Source organism: Trachypithecus francoisi, unplaced genomic scaffold (assembly GCF_009764315.1).
Source record: "Trachypithecus francoisi isolate TF-2019V2 unplaced genomic scaffold, Tfra_2.0 Lachesis_group8, whole genome shotgun sequence".
NCBI lineage: Eukaryota > Metazoa > Chordata > Mammalia > Primates > Cercopithecidae > Trachypithecus > Trachypithecus francoisi.
Window position 1 is genome coordinate 3,821,982 of NW_022681473.1, and position 19,057 is coordinate 3,841,038.

Below are 19,057 nucleotides of genomic sequence, written 5' to 3' on the forward strand. Positions count from 1 at the left end.
ATTCATCTGTTCCCTCCCCCATCCACCCATCTACTTACCCACCCATCCATCCACCCATCTACTCATACATCAATCCATCCATCCACCCAAGCACTGCATTCATCTATCCATCTGTTTAACCAGTATTTATCAAGACCTGACTATTCTGGGAGCTGAGGTTGTAGAGGTAAACAAGGCAAGCACATTCTTTGACTTCAAGTAGGTTACAGTCTAATTAGTAAAAGTACACAATAAAGTTAACAAATGAAGCAGAGGATCTCCCTTTGTAGTTGATGCTATGAAGCAGACGAGTGTGGTCATAGGGTCCTGGGAGGTTGGGTCATGCCAGCTTTATGTAGGGATGCCAGGGAGCGAGCGTCTCCCTGAAGAAGTGACTTTTGAGTTGAAACCCAAAGATGGAGGAGGAACCAGCCCTCAAGAGAAGGTTCAGCAAGCACAGAAGCACTGGGGTGATGAGAGGATTCAACGCTGCAGGAATAGCCACAGCCTAGGAAAAAGTAGAAGCAGTAATGTCAGAGAAAGACCTCGTGCTTCATGAAAGGAGTTGGGTCTTCTCGCACTTGCAGTGGAGGCATTGGAGGGCGTTAGGCAGAAGTGACATCATCTGAATCACTTTTCTGGAGGAAAGCAGATGGCAGGATGGATGGAGTCCAGTGAGGAGCCCAATTGCAATTATCCAGGCCAAGCAGCAACGGTAGTTGGGGCTGGTGGAGGAGGTGGGGTAGAGAGGTGGATGGAACTGAGGTGTAGGATGAAGTTAGATTGGAAAGGGGCATGGACATGGGGGTGAGGAAGAGCACGGAGGACTTAGCTCTCACCTTCTCTTGGTTTTCGCAGGGAGGAGCTCCCGGAGGCACATCCTTATTGGCAGCAAGGAAGGAATATGTCCATTAATGCCACTCAAGGAAAGGGTTTAAGAAGGTGCTGAGCATCTGTTTTTTGTTCTCCCTTAGAGAAAACCAGTTTTATCTTAGAGAGTGAATTAGAAGGATGGCAAAGTATGCCTGTTCACCATTGAATATCCACTGTCCACAGCTCCCCATTTTCATGGCTTTTGAGCCACACAGCCCAATTTTTATTTTTTCTAAATCAGTAATAAGAAATACACATACCTGGTTTAAAAATTTAAGATATGCAGGAAATTGATAGCGTGTGAAGGGTAGGTCTTCCATCTTTGCCTTCTAGTCCCCAAGTTCTTCTCCTTACAGAGAATCTCTGTTGCTGGGTTCCTGAGGATCTTTCTAGAGAAGGACCCTGTAGCTAGAAGCATATATGCATATTATCTGAAGCGTTCTAAAGACCCTGAGAAATCACTGGTCCTAAGTTTTCTCTCTGGCTTTCCAGCTAAGTAACTATGCAACCTTGGGTAGCTCACCTCCCCTCCCTGAGTCTTCAGTTCCTGTTGTTTGCAAAGTAGAGCTGCTTCCAACTCATTCTATATCTCCAGTTGTGTTCGTGTTAAGGATGAATGAGAAAATATGTTTAGTACTTGCAGCTCCTAAGAGGCATGTGCTATATAAATCCAGAGGGGTGCTGAGTTGTGAGCAGTGTGTGTGGGTAGCTGGCTTTCCTTTGAAACCCTAACTCTGTGCTCTAGAAGACTGCCTCAGTGTGTAGGTTGTAAGAACTGAATGGCAAGAAACATTGATTTCCCCCATTCTTCCTCCGCCATTATTTTGTGTTTTTATATGTTTGTTATTATTTCTTAGACTTGAAAAGAAGGCTTTATTCCTGAGTATGTCTACTGTCTGGACACAGAAGGAAGCACACATCATTTGTTCCTTACTCTCAACTGAAGGCTGGGCCTCGCAGTTAATACGGAAGCTCTCATAGTGGCTTCTTTGAGGCATAGTTTGGGGCAGGGCAAGAGATTATTTCACTGTTTATTTCATGCATTTTATGTATTTTTATTTTTTTTTTTACTATTTATTTATTTTTGAGACAGAGTCTCGCTCTGTTGCCCAGGCTGGAGTGCAATGGCGTGATTTCAGCTTACTGCAACCTCTGCCTCCCAGGTTCAATTGATTCTCCTGCCTCAACCTCCTAAATAACTGGAATTATAGGCATGTGCCACCACGCCTGGCTAATTATTTTATATTTTTAGTAGAGATGAGGTTTCACTATGTTGGCCTGGCTGGTCTCAAACTCCTGACCTCAGGTGATCCACCAGCCTCAGCCTCCCAAAGTGCTGGGATTACAGTCGTGAGTCAATGTACCTTATTTTTATTTTTGCAAGTATCTAGTGCTTTTGTAGTTTTTTGAAACAGAGGGGTATTTCTCTGGGTATGGGCAAAGGAAGGCATCACAACCACAGATGACCCATCTCTTCCTTCATGCTCTCCCAGCATGGTAAAGATGGTGGCCAGGGCCAGGTCTCCATTTGGGTGAGTCATTTCTCCAGGGAGTGCTGCTCTTCTCTGTGGTCTCTATTGTGATGGACAGCCCTCCCAGTGCCTAAACGGGGGACCTGAGTGTCCCCCTCCTCATTCTCCCTTGCTTTCCTCCCTTGCCCCCTCCTTTAGTCCATCACAAGGGTCAAGGAGTCCTGCCTTCTTCTTGTCCTCCTGCTGTTTCACTGGGCCGGCTCCTTGGCTCTTGTCCATGTTCTCTGTTCCCTATAGCACCCCACAGTCTGGCGGCCCCAGGGACTCCTCCCCTCATCCATTCTCAGTGAACTCTCAGTTTCACATTTTTCCTTCCTCCATAAATTTTCACCCAAGTGCTGCATGCATGTAATGAAAGTAACTAATTAAACTACAGAGATAGGGCTAAGAGTAGAAATAAATTATTGTCTGCCCACTCTGACCCAGCTTCATCCACACAGCCCCACTTGGCAGACAAAAAACAGTTTTTAAATTAGGTCTGCTTCATTCTTCTGGTCAGTACCTTCCCAACGTGATGATTACTCCCATATTTCTTAATTTTAAAATGTGAAACATCCTTGACACATTGCTGGAAAAGATGAGGCTTTCATAGTTTGACCCTCACCTCCAAATTTGAATAGTTCTTGCCAGTATGCTAATGGATTACCTTTAAATAACATTCTCAAACTTCTCTCTCTTGTTTAATGCATTTTAGACAATATCACTTGACCTTTTGGTATATTTATATTTATAGGTTCTAAGTTCTCTCTCCAAATTGGACTCAGAAGTTAAAAAACGGTGGAGGGTGGACACAGTGGCTCACACCTGTAACCTCAGCACTTTGGGAGGCCAAGGCAGGAGGATTGCTTTAACCCAGGCATTCGAGACCAACATAGACAACAAAGTGAAACCAAAAAACAAAAACAAAAACAAAAACAAAACACACACACATACACCCACACACATGGAAAGTATTACATTTTGATGATAATACAAATGGGGTTAGGATTCCAATTCCTCTTTACAGACCTGTGAGAAGAAGAGTATTAATAGTATCACACCCAATGAGTTTTGTTTTGTTTTCTGCTCTATTAGTGGTTCAGAGTTAATTCCACATTTCAGCTGAATATTAGGATCATGATTTTCAACATGAAGATTTTATTTTTCCTGGAGTTTCCGATTGCCTTTTTTTTTTCTCGTGGGAGAAAAATTATGGCTTCTTTTTTTTTTTTTTTTTTTTTGAGACGGAGTCTTGCTGTGTCGTCCAGGTTGGAGTGCAGTGGCGGGATCTCAGCTCACTGCAAGCTCTGCCTCCCAGGTTTATGCCATTCTCCTGCCTCAGCCTCCTGAGTAGCTGGGACTACAGGTGCCTGCCACCTCGCCCAGCTAGTTTTTTTGTATTTTTTAGTAGAGACTGGGTTTCACCGTGTTAGCCAGGATGATCTCGATCTCCTGACCTCGTGATCCGCCTGTCTCAGCCTCCCAAAGTGCTGGGATTACAGGCTTGAGCCACCACGCCTGGCCTAAAATTATGGCTTCTTGAGCATACCACTAAAATATCATTCTTTTTCTGACGTATCACTGGAATCTGTCCTCTTCTTGTTGGAGTCCTCTGACATTCTGCTCCAATTTGAACTCCCGTTCTCAGTACACAACGGTCATCCTGCAGTTCCACTTCACTGAGCTAGGGGATACGTGAGTTGCTTCTTGTCTTTGCCCTTGTTCCGTCAGGATGCCTCCTCAGCTTCAACAAAAGGTAACTGGAATGTAACCTCCATGTCTGGAAATTCCCTAGTTATCAAATGTTCTCTGGGTTGTAGAAGTCTAGCTTCAAAACCATTTTCCCTGTGAACTCTCCAGGCATTGCTTCATCGCCATCCCATCTCTACTCATGGCTTAGAGCCTTGCTGACTTGTCCTCTGTTGTCAATTGCTGAGAGAGGAATGCTGAAATTCTCCAATATTATTGTGTGTTTGTCTGTTTTCTCTTTTCAGTTCTCTCGGATTTTGCTGCATGTATTTTGAAGTTCCGATGTTAGGTTTGTACTCATTCAGGACTGTTATGTCTTCTTGGTGATAGGCCTAGGCCTGAGAGTTCAGATGCCCGGGGGTTCTGTTCCCAGTTCTGAATTGATCTTTTTCTCATTATTCAATGTTCCTGTTTATCCCTGGCAGGTGAGAATTGCCAGTAAGAAGTTATAGCACTGTCTGATTCTCATTCCACTGGAGGTAGGGACCTTTTATTTTCCTCTCTAGAAGTTCGTAGGAATGTCATATTTTTACTTTTTGTTAATGTTCTGAAATCTGATGGCAGATCTGAGTGTGGGCTTCCTTTACACATAGAGCTCACTGCTCTGGAGGCCCTTCCAGACTAAAGCAGCTTCCACTTCAAGAAGGTATTTTATTACCTCATTGACAATTCCATCGCTTCCGCTTTCAGTTCAGCCTTTCTGAATTTCCTCTAGTAGACCATTTACATTCTCCCCATTTGTCACTTATTCTTTCTTAAGATTTTTTTCTCTGCCTTCTTGTTCTGTATTCTGGGAAATATCCTTAACTTCCAGCCTGTCTATCTAAGTTATTATTTTGTCAATCACACTGTTACTGTCCAAGAGCTTTTCCTTTCAACAATGGGATAAGCTTCTAAAGCTTGAGAGAAGTGGTTTCTGGATCTCTTTGGGAACAAACCAGCCAGCCAGGTATGGGCAGATCTCTGCACGTAGCTGCTGTCATTGCAGAGCTCAGGTGAACTGCACGTTCCTCCAGGTCAAACACCAAAAAGAGAGGCTTAAAGACATGCTCCTGGCCCCACTCCCACCAGAAGTTCATAAGCAAAGACAGACCTAGGTTCTCGTGCATACCTATGGGACAAGTAGTAGGATCCAAATTGAAAATTGAAGTGCTGGTGAGTTTATCTTGAAGTGAGGCTCACAGATAACCAGGTGATGGAACTGTGGTCGGGGGAAGTGGTCTCAGGAGCACAGTGTCCCTGCTGAGTCGTGAAAGGGGAGGGGCCTCTCTGGAAAGGGGGCAGTGAGGCACAAAGGGCCTAGGCTCGTGAGTTACAAGCCCCTATTCCCTCCTAGCCTCTCCACCTGCCAACCCTGTAACAACATCGTCCACTCTCAGCTCTGCCTGTGCCATTTACAAATGAGCATTTGTGATTCTGCCTCTGTCATGGAGCTTTGAGATTCAGATTTCATAGATATCATCTGTGAAATACATAATTTCAAAGAGCCGAACACAAGGCTGACACTTGCTGTGTCCTGGGTACACAGTGGGTCGTGAGTCTCTTGGGATGGCTGAGGCTGCTGGCTTGGCTGGGCCAGGCTTGGACTCCTCCTTCTCCAGTACTTGGTGATGTGAAATTAGGTGTGCTCCGACCTGGCCACCTTCCCCTTGCAGTTTTATGACGTCAAGTGCCTGACTTGGGGACTTTGGACCTTGGCTCCAGACCAAGGTGAGGGTAGGTTTTTCTGGCTGGAGGTATGCTCAGACCCTCTGAAAACAGCTGGATGGACTCTGAGGGTGGAGAAGGGGAGGGGCCTCCTCACGCCCTGAAGGGGGGACCCAGCTCAGCAACTGTTCTGCACTGGGGATGGGCACACTTGGTCTTCGGGTTGGAGTAAGTGGCCCCAGGACCACTCCAGCTGGAGGGTGGGGAAGCCAAGCTCTCAGCAGCCTGGACACCCTCGTGAAGGCCTTTTCTGTGGGGCCAGGCAGGAAGGTCTGGCTGCTTTGTTCTGGACCCAAGGCCCCTACTTTAGGGCTGGGAGCTGAGTTCCTCACCACAGGAAGGCTCCTGGCTCAGAGCAGCCTCAGACCACGTTTAGTACATTTCCCAGGTGGCGAGTGGGTGGATGGTGGGGAGGGCACCCGTGGTGGGTGGGGCCATTGGAGCAGCAGCAGAGGAGGGCTTAGGGGGCTGGGATTCAGCACCTTCAGGCGGGGTTCCACTGAGGGTACTCCCAGAGGCCTGCCTTGCTCCCCACCTGGATGGCGCAGGGCCCCCCAGAGCTCAGGAGCTCGGCTCGATAGCTGCAGAGGAATCTCCTGTCTCCTAAAATCCCTGAGCCCTTCTGGCAGGCAAAGGAGAGGTCTTACTCATGTTCTCTCTGGAGCTGTTCCTGACAACAGCCGCCAAAGCTGACCTCTGCCTCCACACCTCTCCCCCCGCCCCCCAACCCCCGCACTGTACCTGGCCCCTCTCGTGCCCCTGTCTTATATCCACCTTGATTGGTAGCATTTGCTGATTTCAGTGGTGCAAATCACCCCACAATGGCCCATTCTGAGCTGCCAATGTGAGGTCACTGAGCAAGCTGGAAAGAGGTGCCCACAGTCAGCCCTGGCAGCTCCTAAGAGCCAGCTCTGGCTCATCCCTGGGCAATATCTATGCCTCTGTACCCCTGCTCCAACCTTGTGCTCTAAGTTGGGGTCTTACACAGGGTAATGAAGCTTGCTGATCTGAAGCTCCAGCAGGCGGGTTTCAAGCCTGATGGGCCTAGGCCTGGGAGTTCAGGTGCCCGGGGTCCTGGTCCCAGTTCTGACATCACCTTCCTGCACGGGCCTTAGTTTCCCATTTGTAAGATGGCTACATTGTAAAATGCCTACATCATCGCTGAGATCTCTTCTGAATATAAAAGTCTACACATTGGGCCTGAAACTGCCATAGCCACTGGTCAGTGGTCAGCATGAATGAATGCACTTTAGACAAAACTGCAAACCCTGAGACAGGCTGGGCAAGGTTGGGATTCCAGGGCCTGACCCAGAGTGGGCAGGGGTGGCCAGAGGGCAGCCCAAGATGGGCAGGAGCACTCTTAGTTGGGGTCCAGGCACGGGCCACCAGTGGCATACAAGGCCAAGGGGTGCCTCTCCAGGGAGCAGATGAGGAGACTGGATCTGGAGGGGTACCCAAGGCTGTGGCTGGGAAGCGGCAGGCTCTTGGGAAGTGCTCACACTGATCCCCGCCTCTGGCCAAAAGCCTGGTGTTCTGGGCCTTCCTCCAGGAAGCAGGAGGAGTCTTTGGTGCCTGACTTGGAGAGCTAGAGTGAGAAGCAATCAGACCTCCCTGATTCAACATTACCTGGGCCACGCAGGGCAGCCAAGAGTTTGATCTGCCTTTTCTCTGCCCACCCCTGTGCCTTCTATGCCTGTGTCTCCTCCAGGATAGGACCAGGACTGACTGACTTGTCTCCTTCTCCCTGGCATCTGGCACAGGGTCTGGCAAATGTCCGGCTCTCAGAGAATGGGGAGATGAGTGGAGGGAGAGGTGAGAAGATGGATGGATAGAAAGATAATGGATAGATGGAAGGAAAGAAGCATAGATGGGGAACTGGATGGGTGTGTGGATGGGTGGATGGATGGATGGATGGGTGGATAGATAGATGAATGGATGGATGGGTAGATGGATGATGGATAGATGGAAGGATGGATGGATGGATGGATTGATGAATAGATGGGTGGCTGGATGGATGTGTGAATGGGTGGATGAGTGGATGGATGGGTAGATGGATGATGGATAGATAGAAGGAAGGATGGATGGATGGATAGATGGGGAGCTGGATGAGTGTGGGGATGGATGGATGGATGGATGGATGGATGGTTGTGTGAATGGGTGGATGAGTTGATGGGTGGGTATTTGGATGATAGATGGAAGGAAGGGTGGATGGATGGATGGATATATGGGGAGCTGGATGGGTGTGTGGATGCATGGATGGATGGGTAGATGGATGGATGGAAGGAAGGAAAGGAAGGAAGGAAAAGGAAAAGAAGGGGAGCTGGATGGGTGTGTGGATGGGTGGATAGATGGATGGGTAGATGGGTGATGGATAGAAGGGAGGGAGGGAAGGATGGAGGAAGAAGGAAGGAAGGAAGGAAGGGAGGGAGGAAGGGAGGAAGGAAGGGGAGCTGGATGGGTGGATGGGGGATGGATGGATAGGTGGATGGATGGATGGATGAGTGCATGGGTGGACACATGGATGTGTGGATGGATGGGTGGGTGGCTGAATCTGTGACTTGGGGTAAGGGAAGGGACCAAGGTTGGGCAGTGTGCTCACACCTCTCTATAGGCAGTACTTGGCACATTGTCAGCACTCAATAAATATTCACTTCACGGAAAGGAAGGGACAGCATGGCCCCAGTGAGAAGGAGACTTGTGTCCCCACTGCCAAGGAGTGTGCCATGAAAAGTGCTCAGGGCAGTCTAAGGATCTGAGACTGCTCTCTGTCCTCCCTAGGGCTCTGCTGCCCCATTCCCTCAAGGACAGAAGGAAGCACCAGGCACCTGTCCCCATGCTTAGGATTACGAAGAGATGCAGCCCATCAAGTCTTCGGGAGGGTCCAGCTTAGAACCTGCTTCCCTCTCTTTCTCTGTCAGGGAGCTTGGTCAGATGGATCAGGTCTAGAGGCTGCACTCCCAGGTCCTGCCAACCAACAAGCAGGGCTTAGCTCTGATTAAGGGGCATGTGCTGATTAAAACCTGACTCCACTGACCCAAAGGCCAAGGTGGAGGCTGGCTCAGTGCCCTAATGCCTGGTGTAGCAGCTGGTACCATGTGTCTCAGGTGTCCTGGCCTGGAGTTGGCCTCGTGGAGCTCTGAGGCCTCTAAGAGGAGCGAAGGGGAGGAACCAGGAAGAGGGCAGCTCTTTTCTGGGCGGCAGGAGGATAGGAGGGTGGAAAAAGTGAGTTCAAAAGCAGACTGGAAGAGAGGGGCCCAGACTGGAGGTTGGGAGCTTTTTTCTTTCCTGGGTTTCATTTGCCAGTTTTTTGTTTTTGGGAGTTTCTTCGCCAAGCCTCCGAGACTATCAGATGGGAGGGCAGAGATTAAGGAACTGGAGTCCTCTGGCCACACCACCTGGGGGAATGACTTGGACTGAGTTCAGGGACCCGAGGCAGGGACTAAGGTGATGTCGGAGTCAGGCATTGACCAGGGTCCTCTGCCTCACCCTTCTGTGGTATAGTGTTCCCACTGCCAAAGTGCACAAAGTAATTACCCTGCCTCTTTCCCCAAATTATCCTCACCTTTGTATTTGAGCCAAGAGGGATCTCTGGAGTCCCTTCTTCTTCCTGAGGGGTACACTGAGGCAGAGAGAGGCATGTGACCTATCGGAAGGGCTGCAGACAGGGCAGGGCTGGGACCAACAACACTCACTGGATGGGCAGGGCCAGGGGCGCTGTCCCTCTTGTTGGGTGTGACTCAGGCACTCACTGAGTCCTGCTGAGTGACGGGCAGGGGCTGAGATACCCTTTCCACAGCCTGTGCTTCCTGGGTGAGGGGAGCGTGAGATACCAAACTGGATTCTCCTAGGAAACCGGAGAGTATGCCTTTGTGGTGGGGATAGGGGTTAAGAGACAGGGTTTCACTTTGTTGCCCAGGCAGGCTGGAGTGCAGTGGTGCAATCACAGGTCATTGCAGCCTTGAATTCCTGGGCTCAAGTGGTCCTCCCACCTCAGCCTACCGAGTAACTGGGGCCACAGTACAGGCGTGCACCACCATGCCTGGCTAATTTTGTATGTGTGTAGAGATGGGGGTCTCTCTATGTTGCCTAAGCTGGTCTTGAACTCCTGGCCTCAAGCAATCCTCCCACCTCTGCCTCCCATACTGCTGGGATGCATGAGCGTGCCCAGCCACGAGTGTGCCTTTAGACGTTCATGGTTTCAGGCTCTGGGAGCCACTTTTCACATTTCAAGGGTGATGATTGGGTAGGAGGACAGGGACAGTGAAGACCCTGGGAGAGGGACCATGGATATGAAGAGTGAGTAGCAGGGACAGGGACCCAGGTCTCTCTCTCTCTTTTCATTCATTTATTCAAAAGTATGCATCCAGGGCTGGGCGCAGTGGCTCATGCCTGTCATTCTAGCACTTTGGAAGGTGCAGGCAGGTGGATCACTTGAGGCCAGAAGTTCGAGACCAGCCTGGCCAACATGGTGTAACCCTGTCTCTACTAAAAATACAAACATTAGCCAGGCGTGGTGGTGCACACTTGTAATCCCAGCTATTTGGGAAGTGGAGGCACGAGAATCACTTGAACCTGAGAGGCGGAGGTTGCAGTGAGCCGAGATCACACCACTGCACTCCAGCCTGGGCAACAGAGCAAGACTCTGTCTGGAAAGAAAAAAAAAAAGGAGATCATGAAGATAGAAGAGGAGAAAGCCACGACCACAGAGGCAGCGATTAGAGAGATGGACCCCAAGGCAAGGAATGCCCGCAGCCACCAGAAGCTGCGAGAAACAAGGAGGGGTCCTCCCCTGGAGCCTCCTGAGGGAGCATGGCCCTGCCGATGCCCTGATTCCACCACAGTGGGTCATGCTGATAACTGTATTTCCGGCCTTCAGCACTGTGAGAGAACCCGTTTCCACTGTTTAAACCACCCAGTTTGTGGCGATTTGTTGCAGTGTCCACAGGAAACTCCGAGAGCATGTATCAGCATATCGGTGAGCTAACACACAGAGATGCACCATGAGTAGAAGGCGGCAAGTTCCAGGGGTGGAAGGAAAGTGTTAAAGGCAGCACGGATTGGGTGGGGAAGAGGGCAGGTTGCTGAGTTACACAGAAACGCCAGAGTGGAGCTCGCTGAGGTGAGAGGTGGCCGGAGACAGGAAGAAGGTTAGGACTAAGGAAAAGAAAGGAGGAGGTGGCCAGGCACAGTGGAATCCCAGCACTTCAGGAGGCCAAGGTGGGAGGATTGCTTGAGCACAGGAGTTTGAGACCAGCCAGGACAACAAAGCAAGATCCCATCTCTAAAAATAAAATTTAAAAATTTCAATAAAAAAGGAGGGAGCAGTCATTGTCAAATCCTGAGCCAGCAGTGAGCCTGGTAGGGAGACCAGCAGGGAAACTGAGGCCATCAGGGAGACGGCGCCTTCCAGGGGATGCAGCTCAGCGGTCACACCCTCTCAGCTGCTTCCCAGCTTTGCCGACTCCAGCCGGTCTGCCTGAGACTTGTCACCTAACCCCTGGCCTCGATTTCCTCACCTTCAGGGTAACCCCTGACGCATGCCTCGGACCTGACCCATGCCTCGGTGGCGCTGTGAAGAGCAGCATCATTCCCCATCCTCCCGTCATCCTCCTGTGCTTAGGACTTGCGTTTTGTCTTTTCATTTTCTTCCATCCGCGGCTGCTCTCGGGTCCTGAGAGAGTGAGTTCAACAGAGGAACCAGGATGCTCCCCAACCCACGAGGACAGGGGCTCCAGGCCTCCTTCTGTGTGGCCTTGGGCAAACCGGAAACTTCTCTCTACCTGCCTCCCCCGTTTCCTCCCTCTCTCTCTCCCATCTTGTCTGTTTTACAAAACAACAATGCCCACTCTTCCATCTCAAGATATTCAAGGAAAGCAGAAATATATAGAAAGTAAATGTCATCCTCCTGGTCCCACTTCCCAGAAGGGGCCGCTCTGCATGGCTGGCTGTGCCCACCAGCCTTATTTATTTGTTTGTTTTTGTTAGTTTGAGACGGCGTTTCACCATGTTAGCCAGGCAGGTCTCAAACTCCTGACCTTTGGCGATCCGCCCGCCGGCCTTTTGCAGTGTCACCACATCCTCCTCTCGTGTGTCTGTGGGGCACAGCGGGCTCCGCCCCACGCCATCCTGCCGTCTGTTTCTGCACTCTGTTGGTGTCGGACTTCCACGCCCCTGGATTTGTGTAGACGGTGTCCTTCCTAGTAACCGTCCGGGGATGGGGTGGACCCAGCGTGTCCCCTGGAGATGGCTCAAATGTTTCCAGTTCAGACAATGGCAGTAGCAGCAGCAGCCCTGGTCCTGCCTTGTGGTGCCCTTGAGGGTGCGTTTCTGTGGGATCAGTCCTGGAACCTGGCCTGTGGATCAAAGGCCCTCCCGCCACGCACCCTCCAGCACGTTTGAGCTGCCTTACACTCTTTCCCAGGTTGTCGGACTCCTGTTTCTCTGAAAGGGAAAAGCTGCAGCCCCTCGCCTGGGTGAAGGCCACACCCCAGATGTATTTCCCTTAGATTTCACCCCGAGCATGACCGGACCCTGCTGTTATAAAGTCCGGTGATGTCCGCCCCTCCGCCATCTTTGACCTGAAGCTCGTGCAGAACCCCACTGTGTTCAAGATTTCTGGAGGTGGTTTCTGTTGCTAAAACCAAGAGCTCTGGTTGATCCAGAAAGGGTTTTCTCTATGGAGCCTGGATACCCCTGCCTCCTGTTCCCACCCAAGTCACTCCATTAGGTACGGAGCTTGGGTCACCTCCCAAACCAAAAGTCACCGGCAGGAAGGTTGCTGTGAGTGATCTGGGGAGCTCCATGTGCCCCAGCATCCGTTCAGTCTCCCTTCATGTGAACGAGCCGGCCTCTCCCCCGCGGAGGTACAGCAGGGATCCGGCTGGGAGCCTGGATGGTTACAGTCCAGGGTGGCCGAGGCAGCACCGCCGGTGGGTTCCATTTCTGGGCGTGGTGGGGTGGACGTGGTGGATGTGCACCTCTTGGCCTTTGAGGAGATACCCCAGGGGGCCCAGGTTTCCTCTTTATCTAATTAGTTTCTGGGCTGGGAATCTGATAGGCTCTTTAACCTTGCCAGATAAGGTTACTGCTGAGGCTGGCAGAAATTTGGCAGCATCGGATGATGGGCTTGGACTTCTGAATTCTCCTCCGACGCGAATCCTGAACTGCAGAGAAACATCTCTGTGCAGCAGCTGTTTATTCAGGGGTGGGGGGGGTCCGCCGTCAGACTTTGCCAAGAGAAAAGGGACCCCACGCTGAACAGCAGCAGACAGAATGGGGGACTTGGCAGAGCAGGTGCCGCTGCACGCTTCAAGAGGCAGGACCCTCCCAGCAGGCGCCGGTGGCCCCAGGCACCGATGCCGAGGTGTCCCTGAGCAGCCAGTGTCCTCTAAGTCCTCCTGCAAGTCAGAGTACCTGTCAGCTGGGCCACCAGCACGCCAGAGGCAGTTGCCTTCTAAGTGGGTACTGGCCTGTGGTCTGAGCGTTGATGGGGATGGTCCACGCCCAGGGAGAATGTGATTTACTAGGAAGAGTGTGGGAGTATCTCGGCCGCAGGACCTGCCTGTTTGCTTGTTGGTACCTAATCCAAGGTGTGCCTGCATCCTGTTGAGAGTCCCCACAAGGAGGACGGTGCCTGGGGTTGGATGAGTCACCCCGCAATCTGCGAAAGATGGTTGAAAACACCGCCACTCCATATTAAAGCCTCATCCACCTCGAGCCTCACCAGGGGAAGAGAGAGAGACTGGGGTGGCATGGCCAGCTGAACCGTGGAGCCCAGAGATGTCCATGTCCTGACCCCTGGCGTCTGTGAGTGTGGGACTCCACCCGGCCAAGGGGAATGACGCTTCAGAGGGCACTTGTCAGCTAATCAGCTGGCGGTGGATTAGGAGATGGTCCTGGGAATGCAGGTGGGCCCTGTGCCATCACAGGGCTCCTCATCAGAGGGCAGGGGGTCAGAGGCAGAGCGTGGGGAGCTGGGACGATGGGAGCGGAGGCTGGAGTGATCTGAGGAATGGTCATGGGTCGGGGAACGTAGTGGCTGCTAGAAACCAGAAAACACAAGAAGCAGCCCGTCCTCTGGAGCCTCGGGGAGGAGCCCATCCTGCAACACCTCAGTCTTAGCCCAGTGAGACCTCTGGCCCCCAGAACTGTAAGAGGCTAAATGTGTCTAGCTGTCAAGTTTATGTTATGTTGTTATAGCCATCACAGGACACTCATAAGAGTGCTTGTGAACGTTCAGTGCGTACACTGAAGAGGTTGAGAAGCCACTCTGACGGAAGGCATTTTGGCCGACATTAGCTGTGAGTGTGTAACTCCCTGGGACGGGGCACGATGGCCCCACTTTACAGATGGAAAAACCAAGGCTGCAGGAGTTCTGCTCCCTTTCCCAGGGCCAGGATGTGCAGCAGAAAGGGACATGAAACTCCGCCTCTCTCCCAGATTGTGCGGACTGCATCCTGCCTCCCTCCCCGCCCCAACCCCCGTCCCACCCATCGGCCTCCGTGGGACCCAAAGTCATTTCCAATCACAGTGATCACAGGGGTCTCGGAAGGGGCTGTGCAACCCCAAAGGCCACGTCACCCTGGGCTCTGTGGATTTGGGAACGGATCATACAGCTGTTGGCAGGTGGACGTCCAGGGCCCCAAGGGAGGGGCACCTGGTCTAGTTGTCACTCCATGGGCCAGAGGGTCTGGCTGGAGTGTGGCAGCAGGCAGCAGTGGCCTTTGTCTCTCAGGCCACAGACATCCTCATGACACCCCCACATGTGCCAGACACCGTTCCAGGCCCTGGGGAGTGTAGTCAGCGTGACAGATGGCACCAGGCCTCCCAAGCCTCCCGTTCAGTGGAGGTGCCCTTCTGTTCCTTGGCAGGACCAAGGCCCAGCCCTGACCCACTTCTCCCCACCACAGGGGGATGGGACACAGCCCTTTGTACTGGTCATGGCGAGACAGCTGGTAGCTGGACGCCTCCGCTGCTGCCAGGCACAGAGGGACTGCCCCAGGCAGGTGCACAGCCCAAAAGAGGAGGCCGAGGGTGCAGGGAGATCTCCCACCTCCCTGATGGGCCGGAGACAGGCCTGCCCTGCTCCTCAAAAGGGGGCTGGCTGACTGCTGGTGGTGGGAACAGGCTCTGCAGTTGGCCTTGGGTTTGGATGCCCAGGCCCACCACTTGCCAGCTGTGTGACCTTGAGCTCCTCACTGAACCTTTCTGAGCTGCAGCATCCTTGTTTGTAAAATGGGAAAGAAAAAGGTGCCTCCCTCCACAATGTGTTGTGTGAGAGAGAGAATGAGTGCAGGGGCTCCCCACGGGGCTTGGTGTGTTGTGAGCACCGGCCTGCCAGGGCCCAGCGTTGCCGTCAGGCATGTTTTACTACCTGCATTTGCACGGATGAGCCCGTGCTGTCACCCGTTACGGGCCTGGCATCTTCTTCTTCGCCGTCATGTGAGGGCGGGGGAGGAAGGTTGTCCTAGTGAGCATTCTGAAAGCCTCTGGTTAAGGAAAAGTGAGTGTGTTGGAGTTTGGAGGTAATCAGGGGGTATGTGGAGGACATATGTCAAGGCAAATGAATACCTGTGCAGCCTGGACTTGGGGATAGGGGCATGGGCAAAACAGTTCGCAGTTAGAAAAATGCCTGTTCTGGGCTGGGCGCAGTGACTCACGCCTGTAATCCCAGCACTTCAGGAGGCCGAAGCCGGCAGATCACGAGGTCAGGAATCGAGACCAACCTGGCCAACACGGTGAAACCCTGTCTCTACTGAAAATACAAAAATTAGCTGGGTGTGTGGTGGCTCACACCTGTAGTCCCAGTTACTCGGGAGGCTGAGACCGGAGAATCGCCTGAACCCAGGAGGTGGAGGTTGTAGTGAGCCGAGATCACACCACTGCTCTCCAGCCTGGGTGATATACCAAGACTCTGTCTCAAAAACAAAACAAAAACACACAAAAAACCCTGTTCTTAGCGGACTGGAAACAAAGCAGGTCGAGAGGCAGGGAAAGGCAGGACAGATGACTCCAGCTTTAATAAAGAACAAGCAGGAGGCTGGGCGTGGTGGCTCATGCCTGGAATCCCAGCGCCTTGGGAGGCCAAAGCAGCAGGATTCCTTGAGCCCTGGAGTTTGAGACCAGCCTGGGCAACAAAGCGAGACTCCATCTCTACAAAAATACAAAAATTAGCTGGGCCTGGTGACACACGCCTGTATTCCCAGCTACCCAGGAGGCAGAGGCAGAAGAATCGGTTGAGCCCGGGAGTGGAAGGTTGCAGTGAGCCCAGATCGTGCCACTGCACTCCAGACTGGGTGACAGAGTGCGACTGTGTTTCAAAAACAAACAACAACAAAACAAAAGAACAAGAAGGAAAACGAGAAGGAAATTAGGAAGTCCTGGAGAATGGGGAAGATTTAAGGTGAGAAACTGGCTGGGGCTGAAGACCTGGGAAAATTGGTGCAAGAGGTTGTCCTGTGTCTTTGGAGGGCCCCCCAACATCCTCAATTAACTGGACACAGTGGGAAATGGCAATGAGGACTCCTGTGGAGATGGTGGAAGGGAACAGAGGACTGGAACCTTCTGCAAAAAAATGGAGTGAGTCTTTTTGTCCCACAATTGGGACAAGCAGTTCGTTCTTAAGACATGTCTTCCTCAGTGAGAAGTTTGCACACATCTGGGAAATGGGTATGCAAGGACCCTGGCTTTGGTGGTCGAGTGCAAAGCAGCGTGAGGGGGAGTGGGCATCTCTGGCTCAGGGGAAGCCTGGCTTCCAGAGCCCTGAATGGGGTTTCTGGTGGGTCTTGCTGTGTTGGACCTGGTGTTCTGAGGGTTCCCTGCCTGCACGCTTCTTGGAGGTCATCTCAGCAGTAGACGTGGTCACACAAATGGTGAACTTCCTTGGGTGGGTGCAACGAGCAAGGTTGTCCAGGGGCAACCAGCCTTACCTTTACCTTGTTGGGAGACGCTTCAGCCCCCATGCCGTTGCCAAGGGTCCAGTCACAAAGACAGGGCATCAGCGGTGTCATGGAAGGTCAGAGGGAAGGCAGGGCTTCATGTGAGCAAGGCCAACTTTCAGAATTGCGGGTGGTGGCCTGGGTTCTAAGAACGCTTAAAGGATAGAGAAGACTCGGCACACCACGTGCTGAATCCAAGAGGAGGATGTTGGCCGCTCAGCTGGATGCATTGAATGACAAAGACTTTGCAATTGTGTGGCTTGTCTGGGGTGTCTGGAAGCCCCGTCTGTGGACAGGCTGGTCCTCGGGTCTGGCAGAGGGATCCATTAGCAGAGGCAGTGTATGGCCTCAGACATCCACTCATCAGATCCAGACTGGACCGTGGGCCTCGGCTGTGTCTTCTGATCCACTCCGTTGCTACATTCCCCTCTGCACCTAAAATCTGTATCTCTTTCCTTCACTTGGCTTTTTAGAGATTTCCCAGCCTTGGTGTGTGTTGTCCCAAATGCTGTGATGTACAAGTAATTGCCTGTATACTTGGGATTAGCCAGCGTGCCCAGGAAGTCAGTGTTGTGGTGAGTGGGAAATTCAGAGCAGTTGAATCCAAGGAAACCACTTCTCCTTAGTTCTCTGCTTTCTGAACCAAGAGTTTGTTTGAGATGAGGGGTTGTGACTAGATCTTCTTTGGACAATTGAATACAGAGCAGGGCCCCGTCTGTGTCACCGGGGCTCATGAGTCCTCCTTGCCAATGACTACAGTCCTTGAAGGAATGAGAGCTGAGTCATTGTTTCCCAACCCAGAATATAACTCGGAGACCTCTTAATTTGTCAGAAAGCCATCCTAGTGTTTTGCCCATATCCTGTAATTTCTAACCACCCTGCCCCCTCGCTCCAAGTTCCAAATATTCACCTTATGTTCATTAGAAAGCATTTGGCTGCAAGTAATAAAAAACCTCACTCACAGTGGCTGAGAGCACAATGGCGAGTCCAGAGGAGGACATGGCTATCATCCGTTGCATGGGCAGTGACATCTCTGAAGGCCTCTTGCCCTCTCCTTCATGGTGGCAAGGTAGTGGCCGTAGCTCCAAGTATGATGTCCCCCCTAGCACATCCTACTCAGGAACAAAAAGGAGGGGTTGCCAGGGAGCACTTCCCCAACCCCTACTCCCTTTCCAAATAGTCCAGGCTTTCCCAGAGGTCCCAGTGGACCTGGCCTTCGGGTCTCCTTGGCCAAAACTATTCCATAGGGTCATGACCATCCATGACCGCAGGGGAGGCTGCAATACCAAGTGTCTGGTTTTTCCAGCCGCTGCAGCGGGCAGCAAGCTGAGAAGAGTGCCAGAGTCTGCGCCAGGAGCTGGGTGTGGGAGAAAAAGAAGATTCAGTCCCCTCCGTCTAAGCGCACAGATTCATGTGAGGGACAGCATTAAGGGCCTCTCGGAAGTGGTGGCTATTGCAGTGGGCTTTAAAGTATGAATAGGAGTTCAGCCGATAGAGATAGCAAGTATAGAGTGTTGTAGGTGGGAGTAAAAGTGTGAACCAGAGACCAGCACACACCCCTGCTGTGCCCAGGAGATGCCTTCTCTTCTGACACATCGCCAGTTCATTGAGATGGGAATCATAAAACACAGACATAACCAGCATGGGGTGTGAACTGTAAACGTTTATCCAGATGTTCCTGCACCCATTTTTAGTTGTGGGGTCTTGCCTTGCCTTTGGCCTTGCTCACCCCACTGTGTCCTTCCTCCCTGGCCTTACCCAGCCCAGCATTTGGTCCACCATTTCCAATTTCAATTTTTTTTGGTACAGAGCAGGATCTATTGGCAAAATCTTCTCAGAGCATCCCAGGGTGCCCTCCCGGCAGCTCAGATACTGGCAGGATGGTAAATCACCAAGTCCTTCTCCAGAATGTGCTGCTAGAACCAGTGCCTCCCTCCGGAGTCCTTTCCTTTCTCTCTGTCACTGTCTGGGTTGAGAGGGCTGTGAGCTGTCAGGGAACTGGCCCCCACCTGGCCAGGAATCAACAGTGTTTCAATATCACTATCGTTCAATAACCCACAGTGGTTCAGACAGCCTGGCTTTGCCTCCAGCTGTGTGTCCTTGTGAAAATCACTCAACCTCTCTGTGCTTTATTTGCTCATCCATAAAGTGAGAGTCATAACAGTTCCTGCCTCATGTGGTCATTATGCAGATTCAATTAGTTAAACCCACAGAACACTTAGAACAACGCCTGGCGCATGGAAGGTGCTCAAAGGCCGTAGCGTAATAATTACACTAATTACTCTAATTATGAATTATTAC

General features: G+C 51.7%; 1 protein-coding gene and 1 long non-coding RNA gene across 7 annotated transcripts in view; one reads left to right on the forward strand and one right to left on the reverse strand.

The window, feature by feature from the left end:
- Positions 1-19,057, forward strand: part of SHANK2 (SH3 and multiple ankyrin repeat domains 2) — a 672,941-nt gene that overhangs the window by 448,751 nt on the left and 205,133 nt on the right. The gene's annotated exons all lie outside the window — the stretch shown is intronic.
- Positions 210-6,557, reverse strand: LOC117079828. 2 transcript variants are annotated; one of them, XR_004435627.1, is made up of 4 exons: positions 5,224-6,557; positions 1,113-1,260; positions 819-948; positions 210-487 (listed from the first exon to the last, which is right to left on the reverse strand). It is a non-coding gene; the product is annotated as an uncharacterized LOC117079828 (long non-coding RNA). The 2 variants fall into 2 exon arrangements; XR_004435628.1 differs by lacking the exon at positions 5,224-6,557 and adding an exon at positions 3,913-4,213.